The following is a 17,167-nucleotide window of genomic DNA, read 5'->3' as shown; positions in this document are numbered from 1 at the left end:
GTAGACTTCAATAAAATCTAAATCACCTTTTTTTTTTTTTAAATTTCAAGCTATCTTAGTAGCACAGAATTGTATTTCCAGAGATTTCTCACTGATGGAGCCTTTAAGCATATAAGATTATACATCTGGCCTTGTACCCAAAACAGGGGCTGACAGGACATGAAATCCTGGGGATAACAGGGATATAGCTATTTCTTTTTCAAGACATTTTATCTAACTGAGCTGGAAACTGAGGAGACAGATGAAACTGGGACAACTCAGTGGCAAGAGAGCAAAGAAAAATTATGTATCTGTCCATAAAACATATTAACTAAGATTCTGGCTTTAATATTAATATTTTCTGTTACAGTTAAGCTTTAAAGTTAATGAAATTCTCATTTGTATGCTGAATATGCAACATGAATATCAAGTTGCAGATGGGATGAAAATTAGCAATAAGAAAATGAAAGAAAATAAATGAAAAATTCCGATAGAGTTTAACACACACATAGACCCACATTCATAACAGGATAATATGAAGAACATGAGTATCTTTTGGAGGTTACCTTCTTGAAGGAGTTCAAACTATTCATCATTCTACTGCACTTTTCTGTGGTATAACCTAACTAGGATTTTTCTGTTTTAGACAAAAGGTAGCTTTTTGTTTCGGAAGAGTATGAGTGACCTGTTTACTGTATTAGGAAATAGGCTATTTTATTCAAGAGACCATAGGAACAGAACAAAGCCAAAGAACAATAGCAAAGAAAGGAAAATCATAGTCTTAGGAATAAAAACGTATTCCATACATGTAGGCACTTAGAGTAACTATTAAAGCGGTGCCAATAGGCCAGATTTTAAGCATACTCCCTTTTCAGCATACAATTTTAGTACAGAAATTGACATATTGAGCATGCAACACCATTAGAACATTGATCTTCCTGCTGCAGATGTTTGACTGACCTTGAATAAATGTCAGGAAAAACATCTTTCCTGTGCTTTTTTTCTGACTATAATTCACCTTCCTTCATATTTAACTGTTTCTTCATCATTTATAACCTGTGCTCTGTTTAAGTGGTAGGTATAGGTGCAATACAGCAGATAAAAGAAAAATCATAATGTTATAACTAAATATAAGGAGATATTTATTGAACAAAATGGGACTGTTGATACAACTGATAGAGTAATATCTCTTGTAGAGTCCCAGAAAATTCAATTTTTTGAGAAGCAACTAAGATACAATGAAAACAAAAATAGGAGGTGAATAATTTTCCAACTTTGGAGTCAGTATATTTTGTTAATAGGTATTCATTCTAGCTTACATCAGAAAATACGTGAAGCAAATGAAGATCAATTTTCTTTTTTTTTTTCTTTTCTACAAGAGGGCATCTCATTAACATTAATAGAAACTATGTTCACAAAAAGTCATTAACATTAATGGAAACTATGCATAGAAAAAGCCCTAGATTGGTTTACGGTCTTAAAGGAACTTCTGCATTTCTGTCTACCCAAAAAGACAGTATGGAAGGATACTAAATCAAATTTTTGCCTCAGCTCTTTAAATTATATATTTCATTAAATTCTATTTATTAAATCCTAAGTTGACTAGCACAAGAAAATTCAAGCTGCAATAATATTTACTCTCCCAATAAACCAGGAGCTTTCACAAACCATGTGTCTTACTGAAAGTCACTGGGCAAGTTATATGACCGTGGTTCTCTTGAGCATCCCCTTTGTGTATGCAATTAGGCTATCTTCCAGGAGCTGAAATGATTAGCAGTAAATATAAATTTAATAGCTCTGCTTTGCAGTTCTCTAGTCACTCTTGGTTCCACCATCCACTGGGGAGATAAGATGAATGAGAGCCAATCAACTGAACACAGGACAATAAAGGAAGCTGAACTAAAAGGTAGGGGAACTTTTAAAAGCCAAGATAAATGCTGGAACAAGAGTGTGGCAAGAGCATGAGGAAGCAAAAGAAAGCAAAGAAGCACACAACCATGAAGCAAATGCTTAGTCTAAGAGATCAAAGCCTTAAAGAAAAGGATAGCTTAAAACCGAAAAAGAAGGAAAAGAAAGAGTCCAGTGCGCTGAAAGACAAGTCTCCCAGCACCCTTCCTACTTATTCTTCCAATATAATACTCAACTTGGCCTACCTTACCACATCCTGTCTAATACCAGCTTTATCAACTTTTCTACTAAAACCAAACTGGACTTAATAAATCAGTAATGGGTTGTCTGTATGTCAGGGGTATTCCTGATTGTGTAACAGCAGACACTGAGAAATTGAGGTAGAAGTATTAAAAGTTGTTAAGGATTGCCAAGGATCCAAGATTTGAATGATTACCATGCACACACAAAGGAATCTATCGGGATGACTGTTTAGTACAGAGAATGACTCAGCAAAAGTGTCCCACTGTGCCACAGTTGACCAGGATCTTAAATGAAGAATTCTGAAGATCCCTGGAGTTCCTATTGCATACATTTCTAACCACAGATACAACATCGAATGGATGCCAGATGATTATGGAGCCCCTCGGTTCTAATTCTTCCAAGACACAGTTTCCTGGCCATCCTTTAACCAACTTTGACTAATCATGCTATAGCATGAATTATTATTCTCTACATACTTTTGCTGTATTACGAACTGAGTATAATTAAATACACTCACTTACTTTATGCTGACTGGGAAAAAAGGGCAAGATAAAACAAAAAATAAGTCAAATAAAACACATTCTTTATTTAATACTTAATTCACCTGTGTGCCAAAACACTGTTCTAATTTTTATTTTATTCAAGGTATATAAATATCATCTATTTCATGTATACAGATTTAAGAACTTCCCACCCTACCCTTCTTCCTGCCCACACTCCCACCCTTCTTCCTCCTTCATCTCCTAATTCCTCTCTTAATTTTTACAATGATTTACTTTCAGTTTACTTTATGCTCAGCTTTTTTCTTTTTCTTCTTACTATTTGTTGAACTCTTTACTTAGTGTAGAGTTAATCTTACAATTTTTTTTTTCAAAGCATTGCTGAATCATATGTGACTTAAAATTTTTTAACCTGATGAAAATATTGCTTTAAAAATATAGAGCGTTTTTGTAACTTGGAAGGGGTTTGTAAAACATATTTGTATTTCAAATCTAATTCTGCCTAGCTATTCAAGTTCCTCAGAGATGGGCTTTTTAAAAATTTACCAAAATCTTCTCAATTTTTTTCATATCATCATCAGAGTTCCATGGAAAACTGGCAAAAGTATTGGTTTAAGATGTGCTCTCTTGTATATTTTTTACAATGCATTTCAGCACTTTTCCCCTAATACAGGGGACACAAGATCTGGGACATAGCAAAGACATGGAGTCTTATGATTACTATATGTAATGATGGAGTCAATAAAATACAGAAAGTTGTTATACTTTGTTTTTGATCCCATAAGAAACAGCCCGTAAGTCTTAAGGGAAACAAAATTTATTTCTTTATTTATTTGAAAGACAGAGTTACAGAGAGAGAAGGTAAGATAGATCTTCCATCCACTGGTTCACTACCCAAATGGCCACCAAAGCTGGGGTTGGACCAGGCTGAAACCAGGAGCCTGGGCCTCCAGCCATGTCTCCCACTTGGGTGGCAGGGGTCAAAGTATGTGGACCATCTTCCAGTATTTTCCCAAGTGCATGAGCAAGGAGGTGAACTGAAAGTGGAGCAGGCACGCCTTAACTTGTGCCCATATAGGATGCAGGTGTCACAGGTGATGGCTTAACCCAATGAACCACATCATCAGCTACAGTCTGTAAGTTTTAAAGCACACAACTTATCCCATCACATGTACTCTATGTATAATAAAGGAAATATAAACTAAGAATCGAAAACAAAAGCGAAAAAGGATCAGGGAAAAGAAGTCTTCAGCTTAATCTGATGACATAGGGCTTTTAAAGACTTCCTCCCAGGGAGCATCAAGCAAACATGAGACTCACAGAAACGACTTCCCTGACTTTCCTCTGTGAAACGTTCACTGTTTCCTGTGACTTTGCTCATTTCGCCGTGCATTTCTTCCTCCATCACTATTCCACCTGTAACATGCCTGAAAGACTGATTACTTGTGTAAGAGGAATAAACGAATGCCATGGAGCAAAATCAATCTCATTCTGATTACTGAGTGGCTATCTGACGTCCAAAAAGTGTATCCCAGAATACTAGAGACTGTTTAAAGCCAAACGTTCTTAATAAGCACAGCATTTGAAAAAATGAATATAGTTTTCAGCAACTGCAAGCCCAGTTGAGGCAAATTAATTTCTGAAGTTATAAAATGCCAAGGAAACCCTGTTATTTTCCTGTTCTCTTAGCTGATTACCACAGGAAATTCAACAAGCAAGCAACATGATCATACCTGAATACTTCAGTTTTATCATATTTATTTGAGTAAAGAAGCATTTTTCTCTTGACGTCCAAATGATACAAAACTAAGGGGAATCAAAATTAGCTTTCTTTGTTCAAAACTCCTATTATCTTTGCTTGAATACTTGGATATGGTTCTGACTACATCACATTCTCTCATGAAAACGAGACATGGGAGTCAGTGCTGTGGCATAGCAGGTAAAGCCTCTGCCTACAGTGCCACATCCCATATGGGAGCCAGTTCGATTCCCAGTTGCTCCACTTTTGATCAGCTCTCTGCTATGTCCTGGGAAAACAGAAGATGATCCAAGTGCTTGAACCCCTGCACCCTCATGGGAAATGAAGAGGAAGCACCTGGCTCCTGGCTTTGGATTGGCCCAGCTCTGGCTGTTGTGGACAACTGGGGAGTGAACCAGTGGATGGAAGTTTTTTCTCTCTGTCTATGTCTCTCTCTCTCTCTCTCTCTCTGGAACTCTTTCAAATAAATAAATAAATCAAAAAACATAAAAAGAAAATGGGACATAATTTAGTGAAGTAAGCTGCTGAGAAGTCTATTGACCAATTTCCTCTAGAATATAATTAAAAAGGGTAACATTTCCCCACACACACAAAATAAGATTGTAGAAAATTCAATTTAAATTTGCACAGGAATATTGGTTTAAAATAAAATAATTATCCAATTTCCATAAAAGAAGGAGCACTAATAATTTAAATAAACAATATTTTGATTGAATGACATGGTAAGTTTCATAAACCAAGGGAGTAGCTGCCATAAGGCAGTTTTTTTGAGGATTCAGGGACTTGGAATCTTGGCCAATTCTTTTCCAGATATAATGACTAATAATAGTCAATAAAATATTTTAATGATAAAGTCCAAATTCATTTAAATTGATAAAAGCCAAATGTATTTAACTTAAAAGTGTCTTTATTGGTACCATATTAAGAAAATATTATTCCTTTTTGAAACCATGTCCAGGCAATCACTCAGGCACCTTTGAAAGCCATTTTAATTTTTGCAGGACTCTGATTGTTTGGAAGCAAATCTTCAGTGGGCTAAAGTGAGATATTTCCCAAAACATATTCCATGGTGTCATGGTCTGAATGTGATTTGGTCCCCAAACTCATGCTCGTCTTTAAAATCTAAAGTCATAATGTTACCAAGGGGGTGAAGATTAATCCAATTACAGTTTAGCAGATGGGCTTAGAGGCTGTTCTTAGGTCACTGGAGGAGTGCCCACTCAACAGTTGAACCTCATGAGAAGATTGCTATAAAAAAGCCTGAGTGGGGCCTAGGATCTCTCTGTTGTTTCCTAACTTACCATGTGATCTTCCCTTTTATGTATTCTGCCAAAAACCCTTACCAGTGGACAAACCCATGTGGTTGCCTGGTCTCGGCCTTGAATCTCCAAAACTGTAAGGTAGATACCTCCTTTCTGTTTGTAAAATTAGTTGCCTTGGGTATTTTGCTGTATTAACAAAAAGCTGACTAAAACACTCATTTGAGTTGAAGAGCTGCAAACATGTCCATTATTGATGTTCAGGAGAATGGCATTCACACAACCCTTTCTTCACTTAATCAATCACTAGTATCTGTTGGCAGCATCCCGAGAGGCTAGTGTTTCAAGGCCTATCCCCACATTTGAATACCACTAACACAACCTTACTGCTTTACTCTGTCATTGTGAATAATGAATTAGAGTTTTTCTGTGTAAATTTCTATCTTCAAGAAAAAACCAGGCTCATTCTCGGAATCTCTCCTGAAGCCTAGGGTGGAACGAGCTACACCCACTCAGTCTGGGAGGTGCAGCTGTCAGGAAGGCGGGCAAGACTCTTCCACAGGACAAAGACCTTGCCTCGGCCGTCTCTGGGCTCTCTAGAGTGCTCTGCAGAGGACTGACAGTGAGTTCAGTGCACGCTTCTGCAATAAGGCAGGAATAGTGCTCTGCTGCCACTTACAGGGCAGGGCAGCTTCCATCTTCAGAGCACCTTAACACTTTAACTCAGCTATTTACATTTTGCTGATGGGTAAACAGCAGGAGAGGGTGAACGGGCTGTTAAAGGCCAGAGAGAGGAAACCCTGCCTGCCAGGAATAGAAACTTCACTGACTACTGCTCCCATGTCCATTGATTTTTTTTTTTTTTTCAAGAAAAAAAGGGACAAATGTGTCCCAGTGAAGGCCATGTAGGTGGTCGTTATTCTGCTGTCAGGACAAGCCAGTAGCTGCTAAACAAATATACTATGGTACACCATATTCTATGGTCCCAACAACTTTAGAAACAGGAAAGAACAAGCAGTTATTTCTACTAAAGTTTAGGTGAATATGTGTTTATGTGTTTCTCAAAAAGTTTTTTTTTTTTTTTATTTGACACGTAGAGTTATAGACAGTGAGAGAGAGACAGAGAGAAAAAGGTCTTCCAACTGTTGGTTCACTCCCCAAATGGCTGCTAAGGCCAGTGATGCGCCGATGCGAAGCCAGGAGCCAGGTGCTTCTCCTGGTCTCCCATGCAGGTGCAGGGCTCAAGGACTTGGGCCATCCTCCACTGCACTCCCGGGCCACAGCAGAGAGCTGGCCTGGAAGAGGGGCAACCAGGACTAGAACCTGGCACTCATATGGGATGTCGGAGCTGCAGGCGGAGGATTAACCATGTGAGCCATGGTGCCAGCCCCTGTCAAAAAGTTTTGATACACATTGTGATATAGAATTACCTCTTCCTGTCTACAAGTGTACAACTTTCAGGTGCCATGTGCCATTTATGCAGGAATTGAAATACACTTGACCTAAAGCTTATTTTGCTCTTGAAAAGTGTGCTCATTAGAAACCAAATGCCATAGCAACAACGTAATTTCAGTATATATTAAGACAATTTAAAAATCTATAGGGGCTGATGCTGCGGTGAGTGAAGCTGCCACCTGCATTGCTGGCATCCCATATGGGCACTGGTTTGAGTCCCTGCTGCTCTATTTCCAATCCAGCTCTCGGCTCTGGCCGAGGAAAGCAGTAGAAGATGGCCCAAGTGCTTAGACTCCCACACCTGCATGGAAGACCCGGAATAAGCACCTGGCTCCTGGCTTCGGATCAGCCCAATTTCCACTGTTGCAAGCATTTGGGGAGTGAATCAGCGAATGGAAGAGCTCTCTCTCTGCCTCTGCCTCTCTTTAACTCTGCCTTTCAAAATAAATAAATATTTTAAAAAATCCTATAGATCCCTATAGCAAATTAAAGTACACATGGACATCCAAGTGTGTACAACATTCTACTTCATGTGAGACAGCTTATGTCTACTTTGTGAGACAGCTTATGTCCCCAAACTCTTACTTTGTAAAAAATAAAAATGTCTTATTTTGCTGTGTGAATCGGGGCAAGAGGGGATGAGATTCCTTGGTCACATATTGCTTTAGCAATCAGTTGTGTTTCCCTCTATTCCTTAAAGACCTTTTACTTTCTAGTGTAGCATCCTAGAAAGAAAAAAAAAAGCGATGAATATGTCTAGTTTATATATATCCTGTAATAAAGTATGAAAAACAGTCCAGCTAAGAAAGCATTCTATGTAAGTTCTAAATATTTGGCTTTGTAGACTTTTCAGCTTGCCATCTGTTCTCTACTTTGCTAAAATCTATGCAGTTAGGACATAAGGGATGTCTTCCTTTTACTCCCCAAGCATCACTAAATGAGATTAAAAGGAGATTTTTTTTTTATCCAGCTAACGACATTTGTTGTGAGTATAGCACTTTACTTGCCTTGAGAGTGATATATCTTTTAAGATGTGTTTATGTATTTAAATAACAGAGCAATGAAGAGAGAGGGAGACACACACAGACACACACACACACACACACACACACACAGACTGAGAAGAGAGAGAGAGAGGAAGAGAGAGAGAGGTCTTCTATACACTGGTTCACTCTCCCAAATGGTTGCAACAGCTGGGTCTGGGCCAGGCCAAGGCCAAGAACCAGGGACTCTATCCTTGTCTGCTATATGGTTGGTGGGGCCTAAGTACTTGGGCCATTTTCCCTTTCTTTTCAGGCATGTTAACAAGAAGCTGGATCAGAAAGCACAGAGGGAGACTGAAACCAGCATTAGGATATGAGGTGTGGGAGTTGCAAGCTGTGACTTAAACTGCTGCACCACAATGCTGGCCCTGAGAATAGATATCTTAGAAAGTGGGAGGTAAAAGTTAAAGGGAGCTTGTGAGGTTGTGGGCAACTAAGGCCAAGAATGTAGGTACCCAGTGACCAGGCGTCAGATGAAGGGAACAGAGGATGTTGTTTGGAGATATACTAGACAGCAAATCCTCACACAGCTAGACTTTTTGAATTTACAGGAACCTAAACACGCAGTGTCTCTTGTGTGGTCTGATGTAAAGAACAAGTGCCTGAAGCAAGTACTGGGTCAGGGTTGAGCTGAGGTCCACAGGTTAAACAGCTGGGCTGGGAATCGGTCTAATTACTGACAAGTGATCAGTCAAACTGAAGAAGAACTCTATAGAGAAAGTAATACAAGAACATTTGTTAGATCAAAGCAACCACTAAGAATTCGCCAGGGGAAATGTGTTAATAATTTGAGTGGGATAAGTATGTCACACCTAAACCACACCCATATCTCCACTAGCCTTCATGGGACCACACGGACACTTCTCTAGGTTTACACGGACCCTTAGAATTCCTGACAATTCTCAGATTCTGATCCAAGGATACAATTCAAGAAAAGAGTTAATAAATAAGTTTATGCCCTGAAAAAAGAAAAGTAATGTTGCAGATAAGGGAAGAAGAAAACCTCTGTTCTCAGCAGGGTAACACTTTATGGGACACTCATAACTACATAAATACTCAAAAAGTCACAGGCTGGCCTGTGCCACGGCTCACTAGGCTAACCCTCAGCCTGCGGCACCGGCACCCCGGGTTCTAGTCCCGGTCAGGGCACCGGATTCTGTCCTGGTTGCTCCTCTTCCAGTCCAGCTCTCTGCTGTGGCCCAGGAGGGCAATGGAGGATGGCCCAAGTGCTTGGGTCCTGCACCCGCATGGGAGACCAGGAGAAGCACCTGGCTTCTGGCTTCGGATAGGCACAGCGCGCTGGCCATAGTGGCCATTTGGGGGTGAACCAATGGAAAAAAGGAAGACCTTTCTCTCCGTCTCGCTCTCTGTCAAAAAAAAAAAAAAAAAAAGTCACAGGCTTCGAGTGCATGAGGGGTCTCAGTTATCGTCTGGACTATTACATGCTATTAATGCTATTAATTATTTTCTCAAATCACACATTTAACCGGCAAATAGGAAATTAGAAAGCATCTTTTTGCTTGTGTCTAGAACTCCTTTTTAATATGGAAACCTCCAATGAAGTACAATGACTAATAAGAGTTAATTAGGACTAGGTACAGCTGTGATCTTGTCTAAAGCCCTGGAGCAGATGCATCTCATTCACTTGCTTGGTTACTTGAACATAACTAAATGTGATTCAAACAAACATATTTCCTGGGATGAAAATTTTATGGATATGGAAACCTCACACTTTCAAAGGAAAGAACTCGAATGTTGTGCAAGGTTACCAGTCAGAGTCAAGTAATATAGCAAAGGAAAAATATCTTGTGTGGTCTGATGTAAATTTAGAGCTATAGATGCCATTTGAAAAGCAACAACAACGGTTTTGAGGAACAGTAGCTAAAGCTAATGAAAAGTGGAGTGAAGGACAAGAACTCTACTCTTACCACATTGTGAATAGAAATCATGGCCATCATTAAAGGAATGCCGCAGAACCCTTTCTAGGAAGATTCCAGGCAGCGGATAACTGAAGGAAATTTCTTTACAAAGTCTGTGTCTTGTCATCGAATGGGTTCTACAGCATGCAATGCAAGTCACTTGCAAAATTCTACTAGGGACACCCTTATCATGCTTTGGAAAGGCATTTGATAAATGTGTTGAATTTCAGCATGCAAATCAAAAGTACATTTCAGTAGAAGAAAAGCTGTAGACTTAAGCAGATTCCCAGTCCCATCCCAAATGTTAAGTACTGACACCCAGCCTCAAAATCATTACCTCTTTCTTTTTCTGCTTCCCCATTACAAATTCAGAAATATTTCCATCTCAAGTCTTCTAGATGTAAATGTTACTTATTGAAGTCTAATTTTTTGACATGTAAAAACTCAGGCTCAGGTTACACATTTTGTGGTATTGTCATTGATGAAAACTTCTAATGACATTAGAAAACCTTTAACAATATACCTGGCATGTAATTGCTTAAAACATGAACAGAAATGGATGTCTGTAATATATTCTTAAAAATCGTAGCAGACAGATAGCAGTCCATACCTCTATTACTTCTTTCCCTTTCTCTCCTGTTAGATCAATTCAGTGTTTCAGACATTTATTACATTACAGAACATAATGTGGGCTTTCTACACAGCTTCTCTGTGCAATCCCAAAGTGCTATTAACAACTTCAGGGCAACAGAAAGCAAGTTTGCCATTATTTCTGATTAGACTGAATTATTAGGGATAAGTAGATGATTATCTTTGTTTAATAGATGTTTACTGAGGTAATCTACATGGAAAATGATGAAATAAACCAGAAACAGGTAGCCAGAACAATCTTTCCACAAGTCAGTCCAAGAGACTGAAGCAGCACTATCAAGGTAGATGAGAATAGAACAAAGATTTTAGGGGCAATCTTGTATCTAAACATTGCAACAGAAAAACAAGTATTGATTCTTTTCTTAGAAAATGTTGAGTATAAATAAGCTGCTTACTACTGTATGATCAAAGCAGAGGCTATGATTATTTTGGTTGTGGTGTTTTAAACTTTCATGTAGAAGAGAAGGATATTTATGGATTTGCTGATTGCCTTGCAGTCAAATAATTTTGAGGAAAAAAGTGTTCTTGCATGAAAATTGAGTTATATCATGGATAATGTAAAGGTACATAAAATCTTGGACAATGCCATTGGCTTATATTTTGTGTGTCAGCTAGGAGACACTGATTCACAAATCCAACCCAGGGAAATGCCCTACTTTTCTTACCTGCTTAGTCTCCAATACAAAAGATCTTTATTCTCTCCTTGCTTTCTCTAACAAAATTTCCTTGTTAAAAAATACAGTTGAAGAAAAACAAAGTTGGAAAGTTAATTTCCAAATTAAGTTTTCTCTTCATAGAAATCATTTGTTTAATTATGAAACTTGTTATGTAGTGGTGTAAGTACAACATATTATATTTTTTCCAGAAATGAAGGCAATGGGATAGATTATATGGAGAAAATACAAAATTTATTTAGAAGAAGAATATATTGTTCAAACTGAATTAAGCAAAATACCCAAGTCAAGTAACAAGTTGATTCAACACGATTATTCAAGGAATCCTAAAAGCAACCTAAATGCAAAGTTCTTTTCGTTTTGCCAAGAAGTCTGTTTTAGGAATATAATATGATAGTTTTTAAGATACATCTTAACATCTTACTTCTCTTAATATTATTGAAATATTTTTTCTTTAATATCCACAGTTCATAATTTCTCAAAAGTTGATTATTTACTTCTTGGTTGGTAAGACAGAAATTTAATATCCACTTATCTCTTTAGGAAATGGTGCAAAAGTGTTCGGGCCCTACTAAAGGTTGCTTATAGCATTTTGTTGTAGTTTTAAGTCTCTGATATAATCAAGTCTGACAGCCATGAAATTCTATGTGCAAACTGAAAATCACAGTAATATTATCTTAACTGTCCAAAAATGCATTTTCTGGAAGATGGAATAAAAATAATTGTTTATTTATTTGCTATGGTCTCAAGTAACAGAAGCAGAAACTTAAGAGAATAAATACAGAGCTATCTGTTCACAACTGGCAATGGGTCAATGACACACTGTAAATTTCAGGATGCATGCAGAATAATCTTTAAAAATTAAAGAATCAATCTCTTTCATTCTCTTTATTGGAATTGCAAATAGGAAAGTATTTCTAATTTATGTCAAATAAAGGCATACACTGAAGGACTTTAGAAAGTACTTGTGACCCTGTCATTTGAAGATTTTGCTTTGACAAGACTGCTTTGACTAGAAAGGTAAGCTCCAAAGCAACTACTTTCTTCACTGGGGACAACTTGTGTTGATATCTTTGATTTCATCATTCCTTAAGGTAAGCATATGTCAAAACATCACTTATATCCCACAAATATAAAACAAATACAATTGTTACTTGTAAGTTAAAATAAGGAAAAGGAATGCATGTATTAAATGCAACAGAACCCTGACGTGAAAACTGATGCTGTAACTACTAGCCACAAAGCACTTGCACTCAATAGTTGGTTGGTGAACACATGTGGAAATGGTAGTGCCCAGCATTCAGCTAATATTTTTTGAAGATTATGACCAATAATGATGAGTAGTGTCTGCAAAGTTCACTGATCAAGTCATTGTGCTATCACAGATTTGCACTGAAATTCCAAACTCTTCCTGATTTAGCCAGACTCTTGTTATACTGACTGTGCCTAGATTTCCCAAGTGTGTCTGTCAATCAAAATTACAAAGAAATGTAATAACTTTAATTTCTTTCTAAATCTAGAGCCAGGACAAAACTTTTAAGTCATTACTAACTAGTACTCTACTAAGAATACAGCTCTCAATTAGTAGACTCAAAGCTTCTTAATTATTTCCTGTGTCAAAAACATAGCCTGCCTGCCACTCACAAAGCCATTAGCTAGAGAGAAAAGTATATATAATTTTGATTGAGAGTAGAAAGAATTCTTGAAAAGTAACTTTTTAAAAAGAAAAAGAAGTCAAAATTTTGTTTTACTGTCTTCTGTTTATAGTTTTCCTACAAAGCAAACTTGTTTGCTTGTTGCAAAACAGAACCTCAGTTTCCTAGATTTGAAATGTTTACATAATTTCTCTTCTGTGAGGCAGATGATGTATTTTTCCCTTCTCAGGTTAATCCAGACCACTTGGATGGACTCAGCATAATTTAAAGTCAAGCTAAATACTTTTTTCATAACACAAAATTCAATAAAGAAACTGAAACAGACTTGGAAAAAAACATTCATTATTTTCCTGCAAGTTAAAGCTAATTACAATTCAGAATTGGTTGCCTTTCCACGTCTTTGAACAGTTAAAATCCATTTGATACTGCTAGAGTCGCACGCTTTGCTAATAACTTTAGTTGGCATTTGAAAGCAATTTTGTAAGGATGTAGACTTTGGAGACAGCACCACATATAAGGTATCTCTAAATTTTGATGAATTGGGTGAAAGAAGGTGACATAACTCAACCATTCTGGTTTCCAGATTTTAAAATTCTTGGAGCCAGTGCTATGGGATAGTAGGTTAAGCCTCTGCCTGTGGCACTGATATCCTCCCTATATGGGTGCCGGATGGAGTCTTGGCTGCTCCACTTTTGATCTAGCTTCCTGTTCATAAGCCTGCAAAATCAGAGGAAGACGGCCCAAGTCCTTGGGCCCCTGCACTCAAGAAGGAAACTGGGAAGAAGTTCTTGGCTCCTGGCTTCAAACTGGCCCAGTTCTGGCCGTTGTTGCCATGCGGGGAGTAAACCAGCAGATGAAAGATCTCTCTCTCTCTCTCTCTTCTCTCTTCTCTCTTTCTCTCTCAGTCTGACTTCCAAATAAATAAATCTTTAAAAAAAAAAGTTTTAAATTCTCTCTATAGTGAAGATACCACAGACTGAAAAGACAGATTTGCCATCTCTTTTGAAGAAACTCTGCCTTGGAGCAGGGTAGGAAAAAGTAATTCAATAAGCCATTTGTAGCACATTAATGCAAATCCTTAAATGTGCTTTATGGTTAGAAAGAGAGGAAACATGACAACAAATTTAGGAAGACTTATGACAACAGACTTATTATTGCCTCCACTGCTATTATCTGTCTAAAAGCAAAACTCCTTTGTTTCATTGCTGTTCTCACATTTTTTGCTTATTCTGATTTCTCCGTTAGTTTTAACTTAAGGGAATACATTCTTTCGTCATTATTAACATAAGATTGACAATTCCTCAGACTGTTTCTTAAAGTGTACTTATGTATTTAACAATGGTCACTTTGTGGGCTAAGCTACACTCTGATTATTAGGCTTGAAGCCATCTTATTTTTTGTGTCATTCTTCTCTGTACTCAAAAGGTCCCCAAAGAACAACGTGCTAAAGTTAGGAACAATGATCCCATTAGCTAGGATTAAACCAAAGTGATTCATGTGTTTAATAACACAGAATGTGAGACATAAAAATCTGATTGCACAATTGAGAAGGTTCTTTGAAATGTGGGCCAGAAATCTCATGAAATGTACCAAGGTGAAAGGTGAAGATAAAAGGTAAAGAGTCCATTTTATGAATGTATAGATTCTCAGTCACCAAAGGAGATATAAAAGTTACAACTTAGGCCATCATGTGAACCTGAACTAATGTTATTCCATCATGTAGGATGATGACAGTGACATCAGTAATCCAAATATTCATTAGTTTCTCACAAGGACATTAAGTAGACAGATTCAACAGTTACCACTGCTAGATAAAATTAGGGTAAAAGTAAAAATGTGGAAAAATTCTACTCTTTTCAATATTCAAGGGGCTGGCGATGTGGTATAGTGGGTTAAAGCCCCAGCCTGCAGCGTCAGCATCCCATATGGGTGCCGGTTTTAGTCCTGGCTGCTCCACTCTGATCCAGCTCTCTGCAATGGCCTAGGAAAGCAGTAGAAGATGACCCAAGTCCTTGGGCCTCCGAACACCTGTGGGAGAGCTGTAAGAAGCACCTGGCTCCTGGCTTCGGATTAGCTCGGCTTCGGCCATTGCAGCCATCTGGGGAGTGAAAAAGTGGATGAAAGACTTTCTCTCTCTCTCCTCCCGCCCTCCCCCACCCCCGGCTCTACCTCTCTCTGTAACTCTTTCAAATAAATAAATAAATCTTTTAAAAAAAATTCAAGCAGATGAATTAGTAGCCTACCTGTAGTGTTTTGTGATTTTTTAAAAATATATTTATTTTATTTATCTGAAAGTCAGAGCTAGAGAGAGAGGGAAGAGACAGAGAGAAGTCTTCCATCTGTGCTGACTCACTGCCCAAGTGACCACAACAAGGCTGGGCTAGACCAAAGCCAGAAGCCAGGAACTTCTTCTGTGTCTCCCATATGGGCGGCAGAGGCCCAAGAAGTCAGGACATCCTCTACTGCTTTTTTAAGCATATTAGCAGGGAGCTGGATTGGAAGTAGAGCAGCCAGGACTCAAGGCAGCATCAATATGGGATGCCTGGGTTGCAGGCAGAAGCTTTACCGGATATGGGACCACACTGCAGGCCCTATATGTTGCCTTTTTTTTTTTTTTTTTTTTTTTTTAAGATTTATCCATTTATTTGAAAGGCAGAGTTGCAGAGATGCAGAGGCAGAAAGAGAGAGGTCTTCCATCCACTGGTTCACTCTCCAACTGGCCACAACTGCTGGAGCTGCCTCAATCCAAAGCCAGGAGCCAGGAATTTCTTCCCGATCTCCCAAGCATGTACAGGGGCCCAAGGACCTGGGCCATCTTCCACTGCCTTCCCAGGCCACAGTAGAGAGTTGGATCAGAAGTGGAGCAGCTGGGACTTGAGCCAGCACCCATATAGTATGCCCAGCACTGCAGGCAGCAGCCTTTCCCACTATGCTACAGTGCCGACCCCCCCACCGTGTTTTGCATTTTAAAAGGGAAAAGGAAAATAAAACCAAGCATCACCAGTAACAACTTGGTGAATATAAATCTGGATAGCATTATCAAGTGGGGGTGTGGATATAGAATTGTAAATAATTAGAAATTTTTAATTTCATATATATTTGATCAGTCATACAGACTATTTTATTGATACTAAGGAAACATTTTCCCCTAGATGTATTTTTATTTAAAAGAAGGGGAGGAGAAGGCCGGCGCCGTGGCTCAATAGGTTAATCCTCCACCTTGCGGCGCCGGCACACCGGGTTCTAGTCCCGGTCAGGGCGCCGGATTCTGTCCCGGTTGCCCCTCTTCCAGGCCAGCTCTCTGCTATGGCCAGGGAGTGCAGTGGAGGATGGCCCAGGTGCTTGGGCCCTGCACCCCATGGGAGACCAGGAAAAGCACCTGGATCCTGGCTCCTGCCATCGGATCAGCGCGGTGCGCCGGCTGCAGCGGCGGCCATTGGAGGGTGAACCAACGGCAAGGGAAGACCTTTCTCTCTCTGTCTCTCTCTCTCACTGTCCACTCTGCCTGTCAAAAAAAAAATAAATAAAAAAAATAAAAAAAAAATAAAAAAAAAATAAAAAAAAAAATAAAAGAAGGGGAGGAGGGCAGGTGAGGCGTGGAGAGACTTTCATTACTAGTTCACTCCCAAAATGAATGCAAACGCTGGGGCTGGTGCAGACTGCAGCCAGGAGTCCAGGACTCCATTTGAGCATCCCATGTGGGTGGCAGGTGTGTTCAAGAACCAGGGCCATCCTCTGCTGCCACTCTAGGATGTTAGCAAGGAGCCGGAACAGAAGCTGAGTAGCCGGGAGTGGAATCAGTACCCTGACATGGGATGCTGGCATCTAAGTGGCAGCTTAACCTGCTGTGCCACAATACCAGCCCCATAAAGAAACGTTTTATAAGACCCTATCCCAAATCAACAGAAACCAGCCATCTAGGAAACAGAGTAATATTTTCCAAGCTTAAGTTATTTTTTTTAATGAGAAATGATGGAGATTGGAGCTGAAAATGTTAACATATGTCAGTAAATTTAGTTGAAGAAAAATAAGGATTTTCAATTAAATAAGACCAATACACTCTCCCCTCTACCCACATATATATGTACACATATATATTTAGTCTCCTAAGCCAAATTGGTG

General features: G+C 38.9%; 1 protein-coding gene and 1 pseudogene across 48 annotated transcripts in view; one reads left to right on the top strand and one right to left on the bottom strand.

Annotated features, from left to right (window-relative positions):
- Window positions 1-17,167, bottom strand: part of NRXN1 (neurexin 1) — a 1,231,187-nt gene that overhangs the window by 219,627 nt on the left and 994,393 nt on the right. The window lies entirely within an intron of this gene.
- On the top strand, window positions 1,941-2,522 carry LOC103347729 (rRNA-processing protein FCF1 homolog pseudogene; annotated as a pseudogene).

Source organism: Oryctolagus cuniculus, chromosome 2, assembly GCF_964237555.1.
Source record: "Oryctolagus cuniculus chromosome 2, mOryCun1.1, whole genome shotgun sequence".
Lineage (NCBI taxonomy): Eukaryota > Metazoa > Chordata > Mammalia > Lagomorpha > Leporidae > Oryctolagus > Oryctolagus cuniculus.
Note: the sequence above shows the minus strand (reverse complement) of the source record. Positions and strands in the feature narration are given on the sequence as shown.